General features: G+C 32.4%; 4 non-coding genes across 4 annotated transcripts; 3 read left to right on the top strand and 1 right to left on the bottom strand.

Moving 5' to 3' along the window:
* Positions 1 to 1956: 1956 nt before the first annotated feature.
* Positions 1957 to 2029, top strand: Trnaa-agc (transfer RNA alanine (anticodon AGC)). The gene has a single exon. It is a non-coding gene; the product is annotated as a tRNA-Ala (tRNA).
* An 85-nt stretch (positions 2030 to 2114) lies between these two features.
* Trnaa-agc (transfer RNA alanine (anticodon AGC)) lies at positions 2115 to 2187 on the top strand. Its single transcript has one exon. It is a non-coding gene; the product is annotated as a tRNA-Ala (tRNA).
* Positions 2188 to 2273: 86 nt separating this feature from the next.
* Trnaa-agc (transfer RNA alanine (anticodon AGC)) lies at positions 2274 to 2346 on the top strand. Its single transcript has one exon. It is a non-coding gene; the product is annotated as a tRNA-Ala (tRNA).
* Positions 2347 to 4651: 2305 nt separating this feature from the next.
* On the bottom strand, positions 4652 to 4724 carry Trnaa-agc (transfer RNA alanine (anticodon AGC)). The gene has a single exon. It is a non-coding gene; the product is annotated as a tRNA-Ala (tRNA).
* Positions 4725 to 25500: the final 20776 nt, after the last annotated feature.

Raw genomic sequence — 25500 nt, 5'->3', positions numbered from 1 at the left:
AGTTATAAATGGTGTAACTAACATAACTCAACTTTCTTTTATATATAGATGTAAAATATTTAAATGGCCATTAAAAAATAACGGTTGAAGATAAAAAAGTGAAAATTTAGATGTATCTTTTGCTTCTACATCATACAAAATTAAGAAAAAATGGTTTGTCAAAAAATTTAAAAAATATATCAGAGGGGACAAGCCCCCTTATGACGTACGGGCATGAAATCAGAGTTATGCCTATTCGCAGTCCGGTAGAATACACGTGTAAAATTTCATAAAAATCTGTTGAGCCGTTCTCGAGTTATAAATGGTGTAACTAACATAACTCGACTTTCTTTTATATACAGGGTGTCCCGAAAAGATTGGTCATAAATTATACCACACATTCTGGGGTCAAAAATAGTTCAATGGAACCTAACTTACCTTCGTACAAATGTGCTCATAAAAAAAGTTACAGCCCTTTGAAGTTACAAAATGAAAATCGATTTTTTTTAATATATCGAAAACTATTAGAGATTTTTTATTGAAAATGGACATGTAACATTCGTATGGCAGGAACATCTTAAAACAAAATTATAGTGAAATTTGTCCACCCCATAAAAAATTTATGGGGATTTTGCTCCCTTAAACCCCCCCAAACTTTTGTGTACGTTCCAATTAATTTATTATTATGGTAACATTAGTTAAACACAACGTTTTTAAAACTTTTTTGCCTCCTAGTATTTTTTCGATAAGCCAGTTTTTATCGAGATGCGGCTTCTATTTCAATATATTTACGTAAAATTTTTATGGGGGTTTTGTTCCTTTAAACCCCCCAAATGTTTGTGTACGTTCCAATTAAACTATTATTGTGGTACCATTAGTTAAACACAGTTTTTTTATAACTTTTGCCACTTAGCCTTTTTTTCATGAGTTACCTTTTATCGAGATGTAGCTTCTTTTTCAAAATATACCTTTTTTTTTTTCTCTCTGATTCTTGCCTTGGTTTAGAACTAGAACCTTTAGCCACGTAATTGTATAGGTAACTTATCACTAACTCAGGTGTAATGTGTAGTGTTTGTGTTGAGTAAGTGTCTTGTTACTTTGCAAAGTCGACGTCATTGTCTTTGCAAAGAGACGCTAATTGTATCCGAACGTCTGCGGTCCCTCCGGTGAGTACCGATTCCACAATGACAGAAACTATTTTCATTTATTAATCAAAATATACCTAAAAATGTAAATTATAAATAAATTTTCAGATTTCACTTTAAATTTCAGGTCTATAATCGTACTTAACCATATACAAATATGTGGTGGATTCGACAAATATTCAAAATATCTCGATAAACACTGGCTTATCGAAAAAGTACTAAGAGGCAAAAAAGTTTTAAAAACATTGTGTTTAACTAATGGTGCTATAATAATAATTTAATTGAAACGTACACAAAAGTTTGGGGGGGTTTAAGGGAACAAAACCCCCATAAAATTTTTATGGGGCGCACAAATTTCACTTTAATTTTTTTTAAGATGTTGCTGCCATAAAAATGCCACATGTTCATTTTCAATAAAAAATCTCTGAGAGTTTTCGATATATGAAAAAAAATCGATTTTCATTTTGTAACTTCAAAGGGCTGTAACTTTTTTTGTGTGCACTATTGTATATAGGTAAGTGAGGTTCAATCAACCTATTTTTGACCCCAAAATCTGTGGTATGAGTTATGACCAATCTTTTCGGGACACCCTGTATATAGATATCAAAAAAACAAGCAAAATTTTCACTATGGTTCCTTAATATGTTTAATTTACACGTGATTTTTTTAATATTTTTACATTATTTCTTATATTTTTATATTACCTATAGCTTATCTAATAAAAAAAATCAAATGTATTTGAAGTGTTTAATATTATCGCTTTAGTATGCCACACTTTAAAAACTAGATCATACTTGGCCGCGATTTAATCACAGATTCTCTCGTATTATCAGGGGGCGTAGCTCAGATGGTAGAGCGCTCGCTTAGCATGCGAGAGGTACCGGGATCGATGCCCGGCGCCTCCAAAACTTTTTGTTTATTAATTTACAGAATTAATTAATTAAAAATAAACTGGATCACTTTTTCTGTTATCCATGAGTAGTTGTATCGGGGGGCGTAGCTCAGATGGTAGAGCGCTCGCTTAGCATGCGAGAGGTACCGGGATCGATGCCCGGCGCCTCCAAAATTTTTGTTTATTAATTTACAGAATTAATCTAATAAAAAAATTAACTGGATCACTTTCTCTGTTGTCTATGATACCCCTTATCAGGGGGCGTAGCTCAGATGGTAGAGCGCTCGCTTAGCATGCGAGAGGTACCGGGATCGATGCCCGGCGCCTCCAAATCAATTTTGTTTTTCAATTTAAAGAATTAATCAAATAAAAAAGGTAAATAATAATAATTCTTTCTGTTATCTTCTTATGACGGGCTCACTTTATTTGCTGACCAAGTATAGAACAAACTTTTGCTTTTTACTTTCTACGTAACTTTTGCTCTGTATGAAATGAATTTTTTTTATTTGATACACTGCATTTTTACAATCTATTCTATATACAAAGTAATAAGTAAATGTATAAGTATAAGTAAAGTAAGTCAATTAACATGAGTTAGGTACCGTCCAGTGGCGGTTCTCTAAGTATTATTGTGGTAGATCTTTTGGGCATATTCTCTTCAGTCTTCTTTCAACAAGTGATTGGGTTTATTTATCAATTCGTTGGTGTGGTCAGTGGTGCGATTTTTATATTTTATTGAATGATTCTTTATTAAGTCCTTGATTAGTGGGATGTCCAGATCATTGGGAAGTGTCTGGTTGGATACGTACCATGGAGCTTTACTTATCATACGGAGTATCTTGGACTGGAATGTTTGGAGTATCTTCGTATTTGAAGGTTTATTGCAGCCCCATAGTTCCATTTTGTATGACCAAACTGGTATAAGTATAGATTTGTACAGAAGCAGCTTATCTTCAAGAGATAACTGAGACCTCTTCATATTAGAATACCCAGTTCATATTTTTTAGTTTAAGATCTAATTGTTTACGTTTGTGGTAATGGTACTGTGGTACGTCATAATGGATGATGTGGTAATTTGAGAAGTTATCTTCAATTTTGACTTGGAGGTATCGGTCAGTAAGATACAATTTTAGAATAAAGTATAGTATGGTCTGTTATGTGTAATTTCAGTTTATAGAGGAGACCTTGATGCCATACCCTATCAAATGCCTGTTGTATATCGAGAAACACTCCAGCGCAAAAGTTTTTCTCTTCAAAAGTTGGTTCAAAAGTCTTCAAAAATGGTTGAGTGTTCACGTCTAAATCCGAATTGGTGTTGTGGTATAATTTCGTTTATGTGGACAACTTGCTCGATTTTATGTAATAGCAGCCGTTCTAACACTTTCGACATTATTGGGAGTAGGCTTATAGGGCGATATGAATTTGCTTGTGTTGCGGGTTTACCAGGTTTCGGAATCATAGTAACTTGAGCTAATTTCCATTGTATTGGAAAGTAGCGAAGACGTAGTATGCTGTTGTATATTACTGTTAATAACACCACTGCTTTTCTCGGTAGCTTCTGAAGTAATTCTCCTGTTATCAAATCATACAATCATAACCAGGGGCTTTCTGAGGATTTAGCATTTTTATTTGTTGTCGAACCTCTGTCGGAGTAAATCCTGTCAAAGGAAGAGATAGTTGACATGTAGTTTCGAGGTACCATTTTATATCGTCATCTTCATCGTCATTGTTTTCTGGTGCTGAGAATACAGTTGCAAGATGCTCTGCGAATGAAATGAAAATGGGAGACAAGACGTCTCTCATTTACTTTTTATGTTAGTTTACTCCTATCTGAGTACAGGACCAATAATTCGTTGGAATTTTTACCTTGATGAATAGACAGATAGTGAAGTACAAATCATATACTTTCCCGAGTCTTCTTTCAATCATCGTCCAGTTGGTTTGCAAATAGTAGAAACCACGAATACAGGCATAACCAGAATCTGGTCCCAAGCGAAGTGCTTATTTCTCCGGAAATAAAACTTTGAATTGTTGCTCTTTATTCAATCATACATGCCTGGCCACCCTTGTATGCTAACAATCCTACTTCTTCTCGAGACACCTAACCATCCTACAGTAGTAGTAACAGAAATCAAAAAGGCATAAGTGCTTACACAGGCAGAAAATGCGCAAACGTCGAGTGTTGACGACGGAAAGAAACACTTAATAATAACATTTATTAGAGAAATAAAACTTGACTGAATACTTGTCAGAAAGAAGGAATCTATAACAAAGAAACATCCACCAGAGATTGGAGATTCAGCTTAATATAACTGTGTGTTAATCCCTCCTTGGACTTTGGACTGTTGGTTTAACCCAGTTATGTTAAGTACTACCATGATCAACAGAACAGCTTTTCCTGCATCTGAAGAAGTTTGTCATATTATACAAATTGTCCATAGAAAATCCCTTAGAATATACTACTCCCTATATTCCATTAACCAATATTTCTCCGGGTTAGACTATGCCTTTATTTATGGACAATTTATATGTGGGTATACCTCTTGGAGTAACCAATGTGTGATAATTCAAGCAGTGAGAGAATTATTTAGATCTTTTATTTAATTAATTCTGTAAATTAATAAACAAAAAGTTTTGGAGGCGCCGGGCATCGATCCCGGTACCTCTCGCATGCTAAGCGAGCGCTCTACCATCTGAGCTACGCCCCCTGATAATACGAGAGAATCTGCAATTAAATCGCGGCCAAGTATGATCTACTTTAATAAGATTTATTTTAAATATTTATTTTAAATATATATCTGTATATATTTAAATAATATATTTTAAATAAATAGGAGTGTCGCATACTAAAGCAATATCTTAAACACTTCAAACACTTTTTTATTATTAGATACGCTATAGGTACACATAGATTTGCCGAACATTGGAAGTATTTGAGATGTGGCTATATCGGAGAATTCTTAAAATCTCATGGACAGATTGGGTCACAAATGAGGAGGTCCTTATAAGAATAGGGAAGAACCGAGAGAAATCTACTAACCACCATCAAATCTCGAAAGTTGGAATACTTTGGACACATTATGCGAAATGAATCCAGATATGCCCTCCTACAAACCATTCTGCAAGGAAAAATATTTGGAAAGCGAGGTCCAGGCAGAAGAAGAACATCCTGGTTAAAGAACCTCAGAACCTGGTTCAACACAACATCTGTGCAGCTTTTCCGCGTTGCTGCAGATAAATTGAAGATTGACATGATGATCGCCAAAATTCGTCACGGATAGGGGATACACACATCAAGAAGAAGATAAGTACACATATTTTTATTGGGTACTGTGACTAAGGATATCAGAAAATGGTAAATATGGCAACGTTACAAACATCAAATTTCAAATCTTTATATTGCAAAATACCTAATAGGTGTACCTATCAACCTATCCCTTTTGTACAACTTGGACCGTCCATTTAAGAGATAATAAGACGTTTCCAGGTTTTGGTCCACTCTGTATAAATTCAATAAATGCTTTCATCATCATTCTCTTTGCCTTATCCCTATGGGAGGTCGGCTTCCCTAATTGCATTTCTCCACACAATTCTATCTTGGGTCATATCAATGTTAATCCCTTTTACCAACATGTCCTGCCTTATCGTCTCCCCCCAGGTCTTCTTTGGTCTTTTTCTCCTACTTCTTCCAGGAATTTGCACTTCAGCTATTCTTCGTATTGGGTGATTAAGGTCTCGACGTTGAACATTACCAAACCATTTTAACCTATGCTCTCTCATTTTGGCATCAATTGGTGCCACACCTAGACTTCCCCTAATATACTTATTTCTAATTTTATCCTTCTTTGTCACTCCACTCATCGATATAAGCATTCTCATTTCCGCCACATGCATTCGTTGTTCCTCTTTCTTTTTCACTGCCCAACATTCAGTTCCGTACATCATAGCCGGTCTTATGGCTGTTTTATAGAATTTTCCCTTCAGCTTCATTGGAATTTTTCTGTCACACAACACACCACTCGCTTCTTTCCACTTCATCCATCCAGCCCTAATTCTTCTGCATGCATCTCCATCTATTTCTCCATTACTCTGTAATACCGATCCTAGGTACTTAAAACTATTGGTTTTCACAATCATTTCAGCATCCAAAGATACCATTTTATTTGTAGTAATTCCATCTTTAAATGGACATTCCAAATACTCTGTGTTTGTCCTACTAAGTTTTAAACCTTTTTCCTCCAGAGCTTGTCTCCACTGCTCCAGTTTTTGTTTTAAGTCTCTTTCACTATTTCCTATTAACACTACATCATCAGCATACATTAGGCACAATGGAATGCTACCCTGTAGTTTCGCAGTTATCTGGTCAAAAACTAATGAGAATAAAAAATAAGGACTAAGCACCGAGCCTTGGTGCAAACCTATTTTCACCTGAAATTTATCAGTCTCTCCCACACCTGTCCTAACACTAGTCGTTACTCCCTCATACATATCTCTCACAATCTTTACATATCCGCAAGGACTCCTTTCTTATTGAGTGCCCACCACAGAATCTCTCGAGGAACTCTATCATCTGCTTTCTCAAGATCAATAATCAATGAATACCATATGAGCGTTGGTCTTTTTATTCATGTATTTTTCCATCAGTGGCCTTACAATGAAAATTGCATCTGTTGTGGATCTGCCCTGCATAAAGCCAAATTGATTATCGAATATTTCGGTTTCTTCAAGATCCAATAAATGCTTTGATTAGTATTATAGTTATAAAATATTTAAAAGAGTGTTACAAATACAAACACATTGCAATTATGTTGTTCTGCAACACTGTTTCATATTGAAGTTTCAAGTTTCATATTCAAACTTGATGCTTTAGCATTATATTGCTAGCAATGCCGTGTAGAATAGAAAAGTACATTATTTAATACAAACCCAGACTCCATAAAGTGTAGTTAAAATATTTAGACTTTACTTTAATGTTGCGTTGCTTTATATTCGGAGTTTATAAGCTGTAGTCTGATATTCATGTTTTTTCTTGACGTTTCCTGAACAATTGTGTCGATTATTATGCACGAGCGGGCGTCGATGTAGTCTAGTATAATAAAATAAAGTCACTGCGAATAAAATAAAAATAAAAATGTATATTACCCTAAAATGCATTCACTTAAGATATTATAGCCTTCTTTGATGTTCCGCTATTGCACCATCTCCTTTTGGACCGCATCCTCTTCGGGAACCTGATTCTTCTTGTCATGGACTCCTGGACGTCTTTTTCTATAGGTACTTTTTCTGCCATAGTACCTATTTTCCTTACCGGTTGTCTTCAGCTACCAGCTGGCTAGACCTTATCAGAACATCAATCAGTCTGTGCTTTTCTCGGTACATCCTCTGTATTTGATTTCTGGTGAGGATGTCTCTGGTCTCTAGAAGTCTTCTTGGGGCTTGGTAGAAGAAGTATCTGGTCTTGGTCGCAGCCACCTCCCTCAATGGTGTGTACTGGAGCCTTCCTCTGATGGTTGCATTTGTTTTTCTGTCTTCCCATGTTGATCCGTTGATTAACTTGTAACGCGTTGTTTTTGTTCTTTTCAGATTCTTCCAGTTGGTTTCTGCTGTTGAACTCCATATTGGGACTGCATACAAAATCACCGACCTAACGTAGGCCTGGTCCTCGATTTTTGACCCTTCGCTTCGTTATCGAACGTATTCGCTTCGTATCTGTTTAGTATACGAAGCGAATACGTTCGATAACGAAGCAAAGGGTCAAAAATGGAGGTCTTGGTATACCTGGATTTTCTTGGCATTCGTTAACACTAAAAGTACCAACATTTCTGCATACCTAGAAGCACCGCAGCGGTCAAAATGACGGGTATTAGAATTTCTATTGCCAGCCATTTTTGAATTATTTTTTACTTGATAAAAACCTATATTGAGTTAATAACTAATAATAAAAGACATATTTAATTAATTTAGATGAATATTTTAATTATTTAAGCACGATTTATAGGTCTGGATCCCGCGTATGAAAAAAAAGTTGATTAATAGCAAGCTGAAAATTTGTTAATAGCTTAAGGGTGTCTAGTCGAATAAACTTTGATATATGGGAACACTGGAACAGGGGCAGTTTTAATTGTGGAACAGGTTAAAAATTTGGAACGGTCAGACCACGAAAACGGCACATTTATTTTGTCCGACAGAACAGACTTAAACTCTCCGAACAGAGATTCAACTCTCATGCAAAAATCAGACTGCTATTTATCACCTGTCATAATCCCTGTCATTTGACATATTCTACATGTTCCACTCGTTAAAACGCCCATTTGGTGATAAATTGCAGTCTGATTTTTGCATGAGAGTTTAATCTCTGTTCGGAGAGTTTAAGCCTGTTCTGTCGGACAAAATAAATTTGCCGTTTTCGTGGTCTGAGCGTTCCAAATTTTTAACCTGTTCCACAATTAAAACTTCCCCTGTTCCAGTGTCTCCATATATCAAAGTTTGTCCGACTAGACACCCTTAAGATATTAACAAATTTTCAGCTTGCTATTAATTAACTTTTTTTTTCATACGCGGGATCCAGACCTATTATGCAGTAGCAAAATTTTTCAATTTTGCTTGTACAAGACCCACAAAAATTTTATTTACATTTATATATATGACAAATTTCACATGTTTTTGTCTACGTCTTCTAACCTGCTACGTCTCTAATTGTTCTAACCTGCTACGTCTTCTCTGTTGTTTTTTGTGGTGTTGAATCCTTGAACCTTAAACAAAGAATATGTGCAGAAAATTTAAAGCATTCCAAATGTGGCTATATCGGAGAATAGTCACAAAAGAATCGGAGAGTCAAAAATGAGGAGGTCCTCAGAAGAATGTAGAAGAACCGAGAGGTACCACCATCAAATCTCGAAAGTTCCAAAACTTTGGACACATTATGCGAAATGAATCCAGATATGCCCTTCTAGAAGCCATCCTGCAAGGAAAAATATTTGGAAAACGGGGCCCAGGAAGAAGAACATCCTGCGGATAAGGTAAAAATTCCCATGATGGTCGCCAACATTCATCACGGATAGGCACATAAAAAAATAGTATGCTCAAAAATATAATATGCCTACTTGAATACATAAATATAAGCTAGTGAAGCTACTAATATAATATAGTTGCTAACCTGGTGTACTAGCGCTATTGCAAAGTAACTCCCATCCTATAGTGTCGATTGAGGAATTCTCTAAACTGCTTCCGCGAATTCCTCTTACCTGGTTGGTAATAATTCCTAAAGAGGTATTGAAGTCAGCATTCAAAGATGAAGCAGAAGTACTGAGCATATCCTCAATCTCAACTTCATCTTCAGAATCGCTACCCGATGAATGTCCTTGATCAACTTTATCAGGCACATACTCGTCTTCTTCATTATTGGATACATTTTCATCACATAACTCTACTTCATATTCATTATCTGACAAATTCTGTAACCACTCCAATAGTTATTGCTGAGTCAAATATCGACGAGACTTGATAATAGTAGAAAAGGGAAAGATCACAATGAAAAATCAAAATACATATTGAGCACGCACTTGCAAAGAGTATACTCAAATTACCTAATAACAAATGTTTTCGATGCATTTTATACATAAAATAAGTATAAACTTCTCAGAAAAATAGAACAAAATGTAGAATACCTTGTCATTACTACCCAATTTTTCTACGTAGACATTAACTATATTCAAAATGTAATTATACTGTAAAAGTACCTATAAAAGAGAAATTATAATCCTCAAATAAATACTTAAGTCCCAAATTATAAATTTTGTAAAATTAATAATATGAATGAGTAATATACAGAGGGTCAAAAAGAGAAAGCAGTCAAAATGACTGCCCTGGTGCTTCTAGGTAGACATTAAACATATCTTAAAAAGTAATTGCGCTAAGTAGCTGTAAAAGAGAAATTATATTTTTCAAATAGATCTAGGAAAATTCATAAATTATCAAGTTTCTAAAATAACTATAAATGAGTAAAACAGAGTGTCAAAAATAGAAAGCAGTCAAAATGACCGCTCTGGTGCTTCTAGTGTTAAGGGGCTGGTCCTAAAAATATAAGGTTGTATTAGTCTTTTTACTAATGCATCTTTTACCTTGGTTTGCTTCGTGAGCTTTCTGTCGAGGTGGACTCCTAGGTACTTGACTGATGATTGCGGTTGGATAATGTTTCCTTTCATCGTTAGTTCTACTACTGGTGGACTGTGTTGCTGCGTAAAGATGATGAACTGTGTCATTTCCGCGTTGATTTTGATCTTCCATTAGGGATGTATTTGTTCTAGCATCTGCTGGTAAATCTGAAACAAATTTTTTGTAAATATAATCATAAAATGGGCAGTAAGATACTTCCATGAGGCATTCCTTCCTGGACTTTTTGTATCTTGGACATCTTTGGTCAGCTGAAACTTGAAATTTTCTGTTAGTTAAATAATTATCACATATTAACTAAATAATGAGGTAACCTAGCTCTCTCCATCTTGTATATTAGGGCTTTTTTCCAGATCGTGTCGTAGGTTTTTTAGATATCATGGATGGCCATTCACTTCTTCGGTTTGCTATTGAGTAGTATTTTTGAGCGAAAAGAAGAAGCAATTACGGAGTGGAGATTGTCCAAAAACTTACATCGGTCAAACTGACAGAACCTTTGTCAAACGGATAGCAGAACACAAAAGAGCTTTCAATAATAGAAAAACAGATCACACCTACGCACTTATCTTTCTAGTTCATAATCATTAGATTCGCGCACTAGAAGCGATTCATTCAATTGTTTAAATTTTATTCAAATTGTTTATAATCTCAGAGAGCTTTTTTGCAATAACATAAGTCATAAAAAAAATTATGTTAAGAACCATTCTACAAGTGACAAATGAAAGAGCATGAGCTAAACTTTCAAATTAGTTTAAAAAAAGTGAATAAAAATGCATTTGTTATTAGTAAATAATAATGCAAAAGTATAGTAAATTTTTCCTTATAAACTTTTTATTTTTTATATAAATTATTGTATAGGTATATTTATTACAATTGTTTATCAATTATTACATAAATAACACTACTTGGTAGTGGTAGTTGTGTATCTAAAACAGGGTAAAAAATACATATTTTTGAAAAAAGTTATTCAAAAAGTTTATAAGGGAAGATTGACGATACTTTTGTATAAGTATTTATTTAAAAAAATTTAAAAGTTTAGCGCATGCTTTTTCATTTGGCATCTATAGAATGGTTCTAACATCATGTTTTTCTGACTTACGTTATTGCAAAAAATTCAAAATTTTTGTCATATTAAGCATTAAAGAACCCTCACTTGACAAAAATTTCTAAGTTATACACTAATTTTTTCAATAGTTATTGCGAAATAAATTTTTTTGCAATTTCGACTTTTTTCGCAATTATCTTAACAATCAATGAGTATATCAATCTTTATAATATGCCATTTTAAAACTTTTTCCTTGCTCTCAAAGATGTTTGTACTAAAAAAACCATAAGTTTCACTGCTTTCCATTCATTAAAAAAAAAGGAAAAACGCCGTTTTTGACACTAAATTGTTTATAAATAAAAATGGCCGCCAGATCCTACGCAGGAAATAGTTACAATGTGTTCTTATAGGTATTACCTGTCGAAAAACGTTTCAGTGCCCTGGCTGTTGAAGTGTCACGAACAGGGTACATTTTTGCCTTATTACCCTGGCCTATTTAGCTTAAAGCAAAAAATGTCTTTATAAAATAATAAATACAAATGAATCCGATACACAAAGAACGAAAGTTTGTAAAAAATAGAAATCCTCCGAAATTCAAAAAGCAAATAGAGTCTTGGGTATAGTTAGACCCCTAACGGGAATGGGATGAAAAAGGATGGCTTGATTGTATTTAATGCTACTGGGTGTGGTTGGTAATACTGGGGCGGCGTTCCTATAGCAACAAGCCACATCGACATGCTATGAAAAATCCTCTATACCGATGAAAAACACAATCGATAATTATAACTGATATGTGAAGAAGATAGATTTTTGAACTTGGTATGTTTACTATTTTTTTTCTTTGGTAAATAAAATTATTCTAATTGAGATGCAAATACGTTGACGTAAACATCAAATAAAGTTTTAAGAGCACGAGAAGATGAAAGAAGGAAATTTAAACTTTACAAGCTTTTAGTATATTTATTTATTTATTAACCCGAATTCACTATATAAGAATATAAAAAAATTCAAGAGTACAAAAGTAACAACGAGAAAATGTTATTATACAGGGTAGCTGAACGAAAACGAAACACATATATTGTCAGGAACTAAGACAACATTAATTAAAAACGTAACGTAAATCTTCAAAGACTAGGGTGGTTTTCTCTAGATTTCACTTTTAAGGTGTTCGCACACAAAAATCCAGTGAGCCATTATAAATACATTTCTCTAGTCAAATCAAGTAAAAAAAAATGGTCTCACCAGTCGATCGCCAAAAATACCAGCCCATGCATTTAATATTTGCGGTTGGGGTCTATGCATATTCTGGAAAATCGGGGGGTTTTCAGACTAATAACGCCATATCTGTAATAAAAAAAAATTATATTGTATGTGTAGTAAAGTGTATTTAATATGGATGGAATTGGTTCTTCAAAATGGCTTGGAAATAAGTTCAATTTATTCGAGATATAACTGCTACTTGCCTCGTACTTAACATAGAATCTAGGTGACATGTCCTAACACTGCAACTTCACTAGATTTATAAACTGTAGATACTTCAGTTTATCGTTTTTTATTACCTATATTCTCAGTTACTTTGAAATTTTTTTACTAGTTCTAAAACATACTTCATTCATGTTTAATTATATTTTTTTGGATGTATTTGAAGTAATGCTAGAAACAAACAAAAATGCTCAACAAATTGTACAGTCTGGCAAAGCAAGAAGGTGAGTCGCATTTCTCTCATGCTTATTTTTGCATTTTTTTGTCCACCCAATATCCATATGATGTCTACCTTATTCTATTTTTGTCAACCTTATTCTATTTTTGTTTTAGTTTTGAAGTAGGTCTTGAGGCTAGGGTTAATCTAGTTTTCTTGTAGCAGGACTATGGTTGAATAATTTCCTTACTATTTCATTTTCGTGGTGAATGGTACGTTCATTTTATGATTCCGTGGCCCGATAGTTTTCTTCTACCATAAAAGGAAGGTTTAAGTCGTAGTGAAGTGATTACATACGTACCATGGTGCATCCACTATCAATTTTAGTACTTTAGACTGAAATCTTTGGATGGTATTCAGCGACGTTGGCTTTTCACAGCTCCATAGGTGTAGGTCGTAGTACCAGATAGGTTTGAGTATGGCTTTCTATAGAATAATTTTGTTTTGGATGTTGAGTTTTGGTTTTCTTTCAAGGAGCCAATACATTTGTTGTAATTTTAAGCCGAACTGTTTTCTTTTTGTCTGGATGTGGTTCTTCCAAGTGAGACGTTGGTCAAGATGGTGGTCAAGGTATCTAGCGTGTGTTACTGTTGGTATTCTTACATTGTCCATTCTTACAGGAGGGCATGTGTTGTGGAGGTTGGTAAATGTTATTTGAGTTGATTTTGTTTTGTTTATTTTTGTTCGACATTTTGTGTATCAGTCACTGAGTATCTCCAGATGATGTTGCAGGTCTTGTGAAGCTTATATAGCTCTTGTGAGCTCTTGTGAGGCTTCTATGGGATCTTTGTTTACAGCTACGTCATTAGTTAGATCCTAGATCCCTACCGAAGGGCGTTAACGCCTAATAACGGTGTAAATATTGTTATACTCTGTATTTTTCTCTTTTAAGAGATTGATCAGCAAATTCTTATTTTGATTAATTACTTAATTTTTTTAACTATTACTTATGTAAAACCAAACCAAAATTAAATTAAATTTTCTAATAAATTTTATTCTCAGGGCTATTTTAATTTTAATGCATTACCTTCGGTTTGTGGCTTCTAGAATCTCTAGTTGCTTACTTCATCCAGGAATTAAACAGGGAAATTAAACACACTCGATGTCATATAAATGTTATAAATATATTTTATTTATCCAATATACTATAAAAATAAGATTTAAAAACTATACTAAAATTCAATTCTGTTGCAACTCTTTCTCTTCTAATAAATTAAGCTTTAATTCTGATATCTCCTTTGTTTTAACAAAAATTTTGTTTAAATAATTTGTTAGACTATTCTTACAAAAAATATTAAAATTTACTTTTCTCCTTTTGCATTGATTACTTAGCCCTTCTTTAAATTTTGGAATGACTAAATTGTGCTATAGAAATGCTCAATTCAAAAATAAACAAATACGGTGTGGATATAAAACAAACTCTCTCCGTTTCACAAAAATTCTGACTAACCTTTTTGTTTCTTCTTTACTTCTTCTTCCTGGATTGCGCAGTCCTCGATTCTCCCACACTTGCTCCTAGGATGTAGCGGGCCCTTCTTGTCCATTTTCTCTCTGCTCGATATCTTGTGCAAATTGATATCCACCGGCTACTCGTTCTAGACAGAAAACAGGAATCTCCTCGGACAAAAGGAAAATTAACTTCTCAACTCGATCAACGATTTCGTTTCACCACGATCTGCTCGCAAAGGCCAATTTCACCACTTTACACCGACTTCTCACTTTTTAAAAACTGGACTGTCCTCTCTAGATATTCATTACATAGTGCCAATTTTTTTCTCTCCTCAAAATCAGACTCAACACTGTCAGCCCCTCCATCTATATTTCTCCGGCAATCACGAACATACTGTCTACCCACTACATCCATATTTTCATTTCTTAAGAACCAATTTATTTTGTATACAACTTTTCCATTTTGTTAAATTCTAGGAGACACCAAATTACTTTCGTTGTTTCACAATGCTAAACAAAAAGCCTTATATTCTAAACTCAATAAATTTGCTTACGGCCTATCCTTCTAAGAAACATTTATAAAACGTCATTGTTCATTCCAAAGCGAAGTAAATGTACTTTCTAATTTTTACCGCATAATTGTATGTCTGTTCAAAAAATTATTAAAAAATCACTTAACGATTTCACTTTCCGCAAAAACCACTGTTTACTAACTAAATTATAATATTTACAATTTTTGGTAATATACAGGGCGATGAAAATATATGATCTCCTGGTCTCTGATATAAGTTTATTTTCTAAATTTTTCCCAAAAAGAATTACACAGGGTGAGTTTTTAGTGCGGGATCGGTCGATAACTCCATTATGGTATAAAATGTCGAGAAAAGTTATTTAAAAAAAATGTAGGCAATGACATTCTCCACGCTTGGAAAATATGTCCATTTCTACAGGGTGATCAGTAACTGCGTGGTATATCAAACATATAATTTTTTAAATGGGACACCCTATATATTTTTTCATATTTATATTCCTCTCATAATTCTTGTTCATATAATATATGGTTTTGCATTACTATACAGAGTATTTAACAAGTTATGACCATTTTTATTTCGAAATCCCTATGAGATTAACACCCTGTATATAAAGAAGTAATTCATAGACAATAATTTGTTTTATGTAGTAAGATAAACAATATACTGTAGTTTTTAAATTAAGTCCAATTGGAATCATTGACGAATGTTTGTATACAGGGTGAACTACAAAACCAAATTACGATTTTCTCTATTTTTTTAAATGGATCACCCCATATTTTGTTTTTCAAAAATATTGTATTTATTATACTCTTTCATTTTTATATAGCATTCTCTATATCTAAACTTATTACTTTCGGAGATATTTTTAGTTTTCTTCAACTTTCGGGAATACATTCAATTTTTCTAGTAGAAATAAGTTGGTATTGAATGATAATTAAACAAAATTATTTTTATTCAATAAATAACTAACACAAAATATAAACCATAGCAATATGCAATGAATTTATCAATAAATGTGATATTAAGGAATTATCATATTTCCCTAATATACCTACATGAATCATACAATTCCTACAAAAAAAATATAGGTATCTTGTGTATTATAAAATTACAAGATTATTTTTATTTAATAAACAACTCACACAGAACATAAATCAAAACAATATACAACCAATTTAATAGTTTTTAATTTTTAGATTATTATATCAACAGCATTCTAAGCCAAGAAGTTTTTAGTAACACATTCCTAATTGCAGATTGTGACCCGCAGTTATTAATTATATAATTTTCATATTAAATTTCATTAATATGCATCATCTCCAAGGGAATGTAAATGGTAAAAGAGGACCGGGAAGAAGACGCATTTCCTGGCTTCAAAATTTACGTAAGTGCTATAACACGACTACCACTGAACTGTTCCGAGCTGCGGTAAACAAAGTCAAGATAGCCATGATGATCGCCAACATCCGGAACGGATAGGCACTTTAAGAAAAAGAATATGCATCAAGAAATCCCTACTTTGTTAACACTCAAACTAGGTGATCTATAAATGTTTAAGGTGATATTGTTAGAGATTATATGATGGGTCCACATTTTTTGACGGTTGAGGTTTTTATACGACGGTGCTCCAGTTCTTCCAAAATTGATTTTTTTCAAGTGGGGCTATATAAAAAACCTTGTATACCAGAAGCAGCCAACAACGCTTAATGATATGAAAAATAGAATAAAAGAAGCTTTTAATAATATTGACTTACAAAAATGTTAGAAATGTGGCTCGGTCATTTGAATATCGGTTACAAAATTGCATAGACGTTGAAAGTGGTCATTTTCAACATTTACTTTAGACTTATATCCTTAACATCACATTAATTGGTACATTCATTAAATTTTGTTATGGTTTTTTAATTTTTTGTTAGTTATTTATTGAATGAAAATATTTGTTATATTATTACATAATACATATTTGTTAAGTTATTTATATTTATAAGAATTGAATGTATTCCCGGCAAATGAAGAAAACTAAAAATATCTCAGAAACTAATAAGTTTAGGTATAGGAGATGCTACATAAAAATGAAAGAGTATCATAAATACAATATTTAAAAACAATAAAATATAGGGTGATCTATTAAAAAAAATTGAGAAAATCGAAATTTTGTTTTTTAGTTTAAAAGTGCTTATAAAAATGAATGTTCTACTAAAAAATTCTTGGCTTAGAATGCTGTTGATATACCAATCTAAAAACGGTTACATCAGTTGTATATTGTTTTGATTTATGTTTCATGTAAGTTATTTATTGAATAAAAATAATCTTGTTATATTATTATGTACAATACAAAGTTTTTTTTGTAGGAATTTTACGATTCTTTTATATTAGGGAAATGTAATAACTTCTTAATATCACATTTATTGGTATATTCACTGCATATTGCTATGGTTTATATTCTGTGTTAGTTATTTATCTAATAAAAATAATTTTGTTTAATTGTCACTCAATACTAACTTATTTCTACTAGAAAAATTGAATGTATTCCCGAAATTTGAAGAAAACTAAAAATATCTCGGAAAGTAATCAGTTTAGATATAGGGAATGCTATATAAAAATGAAAGAGTATATTGAATACAATAATGTTGAAAAATAAAATATAGGGTGATTCATTTAAAAAAATAGAGAAAATCGTAATTTGGTTTTGTAGTTCACCCTGTATACAAATATTCGTCAATGATGTGAATTGGACTCAATTTAAAAACTACAGTATATTGTTTATCTTATTACATAAAACAAATTATTGTCTACGAATTACTTCTTTATATACAGGGTGTTAACCTCATAGTGATTTCGAAATAAAAATGGTCATAACTTGTTAAATACTCTGTATAGTAAAGCAAAACCATATATTATATGAACAAGAATTATGAGGGGAATATAAATATAAGAAAATATATAGGGTGTCCCATTTAAAAAATTATATGTTTGATAACCACGCAGTTACTGATCACCCTGTAGAAATGTACATATTTTCCAATCGTGGAGAATATCATTGCCTACATTTTTTTTAAATAACTTTTCTCGATATTTTATACCATAATGGAGTTATCGACCGATCCCGCACTAAAAACTCACCCTGTATAACAATATACAGGGTGTAACAAAAATACAGGTCATAAATTTAATCACATATTTTGGGACCAAAAATAATTCGAATGTACCTAACTTACCTTAGTACAAATATGCACATAAAAAAAGTTACAGCCCTTTGAAGTTACAAAATGAAAATCGATTTTTTCCAATATATCGAAAACTATTAGAGATTTTTTATTGAAAATGGACATGTGGTATTTTTATGGCAGTAGTATCTTAAGAAAAAAAATTATAGGTAAATTTGGACACCCCATAAAAATTTTATGGGGGTTTTGTTCCTTTAAATCCCCCCAAACTTTTGTGTACGTTCCAATTTAATTAATATTGTAGTACTATTAGGTAAACACAATGTTTTAAAAAAATTTTTGCCTCTCAGTACTTTTTCGAAAAATCAGTTTATATCGATATATTTTGAATATTTGTCAAATCCACCACATATTTGTATATGGTAAAGTACGATTATGGAAACTTGCTAATAATATGAACATTTATTTTTTATTTACATTTTTAGGTATATTGTGAACCATATTAAAAAAGGATCCACATCTCGATAAAAGATGCCTTATCAAAAAAATACAAAGAGGCAAAAAAGTTTTAAAAACACTGTGTCTAACTAATGGTATCGCAGCAATAGTTTAATTGGAACGTACACAAACATTTGGGGGGTTTAAAGGAACAAAACCCCCATAAAATTCTTATGTAAACATATTAAAAAAGAAGCTACAACTCGATAAAAACCGCCTTATCTAAAAAATACTAGGAGGCAAAAAAGTTTTAAAAATATTTAATTCAACTAACGGTACCACCAAAATAATTTAATTGGAACGTACACAAAAGTTTGGGGGGGTTTAAAGGAACAAAACCCCCATAAAATTTTTATGGGGTGTCCAAATTTCTCTATAATTTTTTCTGAAGATACTACTACCATAAAAATACCACATGTCCATTTTCAATAAAAAATCTCTAATAGTTTTCGATATATTGGAAAAAATCGATTTTCATTTTGTAACTTCAAAGGGCTGTAACTTTTTTTATGTGCATATTTGTACTCAAGTAAGTTAGGTTCAATCGAATTATTTTTGGTTCCAGAATATGAGATTAAATTTATGACCTGTATTTTTGTTACACCCTGTATATATATCTCTTCTTTATGTGGCTCGTCTGTTCCGGACGTTGGCAATCAACATGGCTATTCTGACTTTGTTTACGGCAGCTCTGAATAGTTCGTCAGATGACAATCGGAACCATTGCCGAGAGTTTTGGAGTGTCTCCTCCTCCGTGGAGTTTCTGCTGTCTATTTTCCCTATAAATAAAAATGATTGTATTTTTTAGTCTGTGTATATTAAAGTTGTAGCTTAGTAGGTTCAATTAAAGGACACCGATAAAATTATATAACAGTACGCTTTATGTCTGACCCATCAGTCCCCAGTGACCTTTCGCTACTTTTTTACACTTGTTTTATCACTGTTCGCAATCACGGCCATATGTTACACCTTCTCCGTTTCTATGCTTTTGTCTCTTCGACTATTTACGACGTTCAATATGTCAAAACACAAATGCCAAATTAACACATTAAAACGAAACACCATAAAAAAGTGAATTAATATTTATTGCGCCGTCCGGACGGATGTTTAGCGAGGGTGCGAGTGAGGAACGCGCCAGGGGGTCGTTATGCAACCAGGGTGCCGTGGAGTTTTCGCTGGGGTTTCTTCATTGCCGTCCGCGGGCGTTCCATAAACTCCTGCTGCTTGATTTATTCGTTGTTTATCAAATATTTGTTTCGAGGATATGGTGTAATTGAATATGTGTAACTACGATGCAAGCTGGGCTATGTTAAAACATTTATATTTATCATCGTTTTAAAGTTCACAAATGTACGATGTGTTTTACAAATGTCTTGATGTGTTCAGTTTATTATTTTAAAATAAAGAAAAATACATTGATGAACGTTTAATTTAAAAATAAAATACGAAAAGAATAAAAGTAATGGTAAAATACAGCATACCTTAAGTAGGCAAAAATGCCCTCACCTCCAGAATTTAATTTTTTTCAGTTTTTAATGTTATATGTGATTAAAAAAATAAGCATCAGCTCAATTTTAATCCGTCATCCCTCCTCCCTTCCCCAAAAACATAATATTTTTGGTTTTTTTAAATATAATTCAATTTAAAAATTTCAAAAAATTCACACGCATAATATTATAGGTTGTATGAACCCACATAACCTAAAAATTAATTTTTTTGGAGATAGCAGGTCATTTATTTGTGTATTTTGTCAAAAAAAAAATATTTTTTATTTTTTCAAATTGTTTCGTAAGGTGCGCCACCTTCAATAACCCGAAAAACTGTTTTTTATGGGATTTTATCCAATTTATAGACTTCAAAATAGATCAAATCAAGGTTTTTTATAATCTATTTATAATTTGAAGTACATACCTAGCTGATTCTTTTAGTAGATTCAATAATTGAGCCAAACTCCCAACAAACCATGTTTTTCAAGGTTTTAAGTTAAGGTTACCTCCTGAATCAATGAGTCTCCAATTCATATTCAAAAAATATAAAAAATAATAGCTTCAAGCCGTTTTGTTAATAGGATTGGATCCCGCGTATGAAAAAAAGTTGATTAATAGCAAGCTGAAAATTTGTTAATAGCTTAAGGGTGTCTAGTCGGACAAACTTTGATATATGGGAGCACTGGAACAGGGGCTGTTTTAATTGTGGAACAGGTTAAAAATTTGGAACGGCCAGACCACGAAAACGTCACATGTATTTTGTCCGACAGAACTTCCAATTAATTTGTTACCCTTTCATTAAACTCTCATGCAAAAATCAGGCTGCTATTTATCACCAAATGGGAATTATAATGAGTGGAACACGTAGAATATGTCAAATGACAGGAATTATGACAGGTGATAAATAGCAGTCTGATTTTTGCATGAGATTTTAATAAAAGGGTAACAAATCAATTGGAAGTTCTGTCGGACAAAATACATGTGACGTTTTTGTGGTCTGACCATTAAAAATTTTTAACTGTTCCACAATTAAAGCTTCCCCTGTTCCAGTATTCCCATATATCAAAGTTTGTCCGACTAGACACCCTTAAGCTATTAACAAATTTTCAGCTTGCTATTAATCAACTTTTTTTTCATACGCGGTATCCAGACCTATAATAAATACCCCACTTTTTTACCTTGCTACACCATTCAAAATTTTTGTTAATGCAACCAGGGTGCAGTGGAGTTTTTCTTCATTTTTATCCCCAGGTTTTCCACAAACTTGATTTATTTCTGCTGCTTAATTTATTCTTTGTTTATCAAATATTTGTTCCGAGGATATGGTGTAATTGAACACACTTGAGTCCACGAGTCTTGACCCGTGCGTCATTTGTACCTGGCGAGATAAAACACATACTTTTTATCTAGCATCATTCTCTTCCACGCATGAAACTAATGACAATTCAGCTACCGCCTATTATTAAGTAAAAACACATGTTACTTTTATGAACGATCTAGACTCAGTACATTGAAAAGAGATAGGTACAAAAAAGACGATTGGGGATGTTTTCACATATTTTAAGTACAATTTCTGACGTTTTGGTTTGTTTACTTTTGTGGATGTCAGTTTGTTGAAAGTTTTGCTGTTGTTTTGTCGAATTTTTGAATTTTGAAATTTTTTATAGTATACAAACAGTTGTTTTCACAACTAATTTTATATTGGTGTTTGAAATTGTATGGTAAATTTATGTTATTTTACGATTAATTTTGACAACGTACAAAGCTAACCTCATTGGCACAGTTAAGGAATGTTATTGAAATATTCAAAATATGTTATTAAATTTTTTTATAAATTGTTTATTTATTTATTAATCAATCAAGTATATTCAAATGGGAAATAAGCCACAATTTTACCTAAAAATGATTTTATTAACGTTTCGACGCCCAAGTCGGGTGTCGTTGTCAAAATACAAAATAATACTAAATAAATAAAATGTTGCTTAGTAAAAAATTCTTCTAATAATTTATTTAATCTGACTCATTTATATCGGCAATTCAGACACGTATTATACATTTTAAAGTAGACGACTTTAAAATGATATTGCCAATATTGATGAGTTGCGTTCCTGGGACGACTTTACTAAAAGATAGTTCATTCGATTACATGAAATCAATCCCAACTCAAGAATATCCGCCACAAAAAATCATAGCATGTGATCTGTCTTTAAAAAGACAACCAAATGCAACGGTGGCACTGAAATTCTCGCGTTAGAGATTCCATAGTAAATCACGAGGGAAAACCAGGAAAAACCTCGTGATACTATCCCGACATCGTAAGTATTTGGGTTTACATTTAGTTTACTCTCAAAACTAATACCAAATTCTGACTTTTTTAAATTTTAAATAATACTAAAATACTAAATATGTACTAACTCGATATGTTACTGATTTACTAATTGTGGTATTTTCTTTCTATTGACTTCCTCCTTTAATATGGGTAACCACATCCTACTGCATTCTACCGAGGAATTTGCGACACAATTGCTTCTTTGATTTTCTCTTTTTACTATCTGCTTCTTTTAGGACTATACTTGAATCTCTCCACTGAACTCTATGTTCATTATCCCATGCGTGTTGACATATTTGAGATCTATCAAATTCTCTATTTTTTTATATAAGGCTGATGTTCATTTACTCTAACATATTTAGTAAATCAGTAACATATCGAGTTAGTATATATTTAGTATTTTAGTATTATTTAAAAAATATCAAGTCAGAAGTTGGTATTAGTTTTGAGAGTAAACTAAATGTAAACCCAAATACTTACGATGTCGGGATAGTATCACGAGGTTTTTCCTGGTTTTCCCTCGTGATTTACTATGGAATCTCTAACGCGAGAATTTCAGTGCCACTTTCGTTGCATTTGGTTGTCTTTTTAAAGACAGATCACATGCTATGATTTTTTGTGGCGGATATTCTTGAGTTGGGATTAATTTCATGTAATCGAATGAACTATCTTTTAGTAAAGTCGTCCCAGGAATGTAACTCATCAATATTGGCAATATCATTTTAAAGTCGTCTACTTTAAAATGTATAATACGTGTCTGAATTGCCGATATAAATGAGTCAGATTAAATAAATTATTAGAAGAATTTTTTACTAAGCAACAACATTTTATTTATTTAGTATTATTTTGTATTTTGACAACGACACCCGACTTGGGCGTCGAAACGTTAATAAAATCATTTTTAGGTAAAATTGTGGCTTATTTCCCATTTGAATATACTTGATTATAAAAATGCCACAAGAAAATAGCTTCAGAACATTATTAATCAATGGTAATAAAATAATTTATTAAGCTACTTCAAATCTCTAGCTGTAATTATGCACCAAAATTTTAAAGCAAAACTTAAATTTGATATTCTATTTATTTGATAACGTCAAATTTTATACTATAACCCGTGATCGGAATAATACCCAGTTTCTGTCACTTGCTGTTGCGTTTAGTTAATTTCCGACTTATTTCGTATGCTTTAAATGATGACGCACGGGTAAAGATTCGTGGACTCAACTGTATGTGTAACTACGATGCAAGCTGGGCTATATTAAAACATTTTTATCGTCGTTTTAAAGTTCACAAATATACGATGTGTTTTACAAATTTCTTGGTATGTTCAGTTTATTATTTGAACATAAATAAAGCAACATTGGTGTACAGTAATATAATACGAAATAAACGTAATGATAAACTAAATTTTGGTAATATAAATGGTAAGACCCCATATGGTCCTCCCTTAGGTACCTCAAATAATTGTAATCGAAAAATAATCAGGTGAATGAATTAGTATGGTAAGAAGACCCTAACATAACTTTTGAATATACACTTTCCTGATTCCAAAACCAAACTGATATCACTAAATCACTAGAATCATGACAGAATTCTGAACTGGGGACCATTATTTATGGTTCTTGTGAAAATTGACGTCTGCTAAAGATGTGGCAGAGAGAGAATAAATCAATTGGGCAATAAAGTTGTTGGATTCCTTTGTAAAGCCAGATAAAGAAGAGATTTATCCAATACTTCTACAAAAAGCAAATGACTTTCTGTAACACAAATTATGACACTATAGGCTAGCTTAGGAGTGAGGTAAATACCAAAAGTATAAAAACTCTTAGTTTCATGGCACCATGGCACGTAAGAAACTATTCCATTCCAGTTCCGTTCCAAACAAAATCTCCAGATATACAATTGATCATTGTATCAATTAGCAAAAAGTCAAGGGCAAAAAACCTGCTCAGATCACAGAACAATAGTTTTAGTGAGTCAAACACTCAAAACCTTTTTTGAAAATAATACACAGCAGAATTGTTAAAACTCTTGACACACAATTTGGTTTTACAAGTGGTATAGCCACTAGATTTGATTTGTTCGACTTGAATATGCTGGTCCAGAGATACATGAACATGAATCAGTACATGCAGATAGAACCTATGTATTGTAGACTTAGAAAAGGTATTTGATAAGCTTCAACATAAAATGCTTGTATATACAGAGAGAGTCTGTAATTTGGAATAAATTCAATATCTCAAATACTATTTTTTTTTTAAATGCTCAGATCCGTCGATTAGTATTTCAAATTGTCCTTTTTGACATACAATAATAATGTATACAGGGTGTCCCAATTTAGAGATATGACGTCATCGTTGATTTTCTTAAATGGCAACACTGTCATTTTGATAGCTATTTTGATAGGGTTTGTAAAGTTATACACAACTGCAAAATATCAAATTTTTATTCTCTACCATTTACAAGATAATAGAAAATAACAAAGTTATATCTGTAATTTGGTATAAATTCAATAATTAAAATACTAACTGTTTTTTTTTTTGAAAAATGCCCAGACTCGTCGACTAGTATATCAAATTGTCATTTTTGAAGTTATACTTCTTTAGGCGCGATTGATATTGAGGGTGATTATTTATTATTAATCTGCGCGCATGCGCACACCGACAGTATGGAATTAGTCGTTATACGGGCTCTGATTGGCAATATGGAGGTAAACAAATGTTGTATAATATATTAGTTTTATTGTTGTGATGACAGAAACAAAAAAGTTTATAATTGTAGTGATTTTTTAATAGTTTTTAAAAGCAACAGGTACTTAATAATTGTAAATATTTCAGTATCCTAATAAAAAATTTTATAGGTAGGTACCTACCTATTTGAACCTACCAAAATACATAGTATGTAATACTTTTATTTACATAATTTGTTTACCATCAAAATTTCTATCAATATTCACCTAATATATTGTTTTCTTACTCTATGTTTTGTTGTATTTTTTCAATTCTAAATCATTTCAATTGAAAATCAAAATAATTTGATTTAATTCAAAACTGTCAAAAGTTTAATCCGTTTAGTTAGTCGATCTTCGCACATAAGCCGCATTGT

Source organism: Diabrotica virgifera, chromosome 1, assembly GCF_917563875.1.
Source record: "Diabrotica virgifera virgifera chromosome 1, PGI_DIABVI_V3a".
Lineage (NCBI taxonomy): Eukaryota > Metazoa > Arthropoda > Insecta > Coleoptera > Chrysomelidae > Diabrotica > Diabrotica virgifera.
Note: the sequence above shows the minus strand (reverse complement) of the source record. Positions and strands in the feature narration are given on the sequence as shown.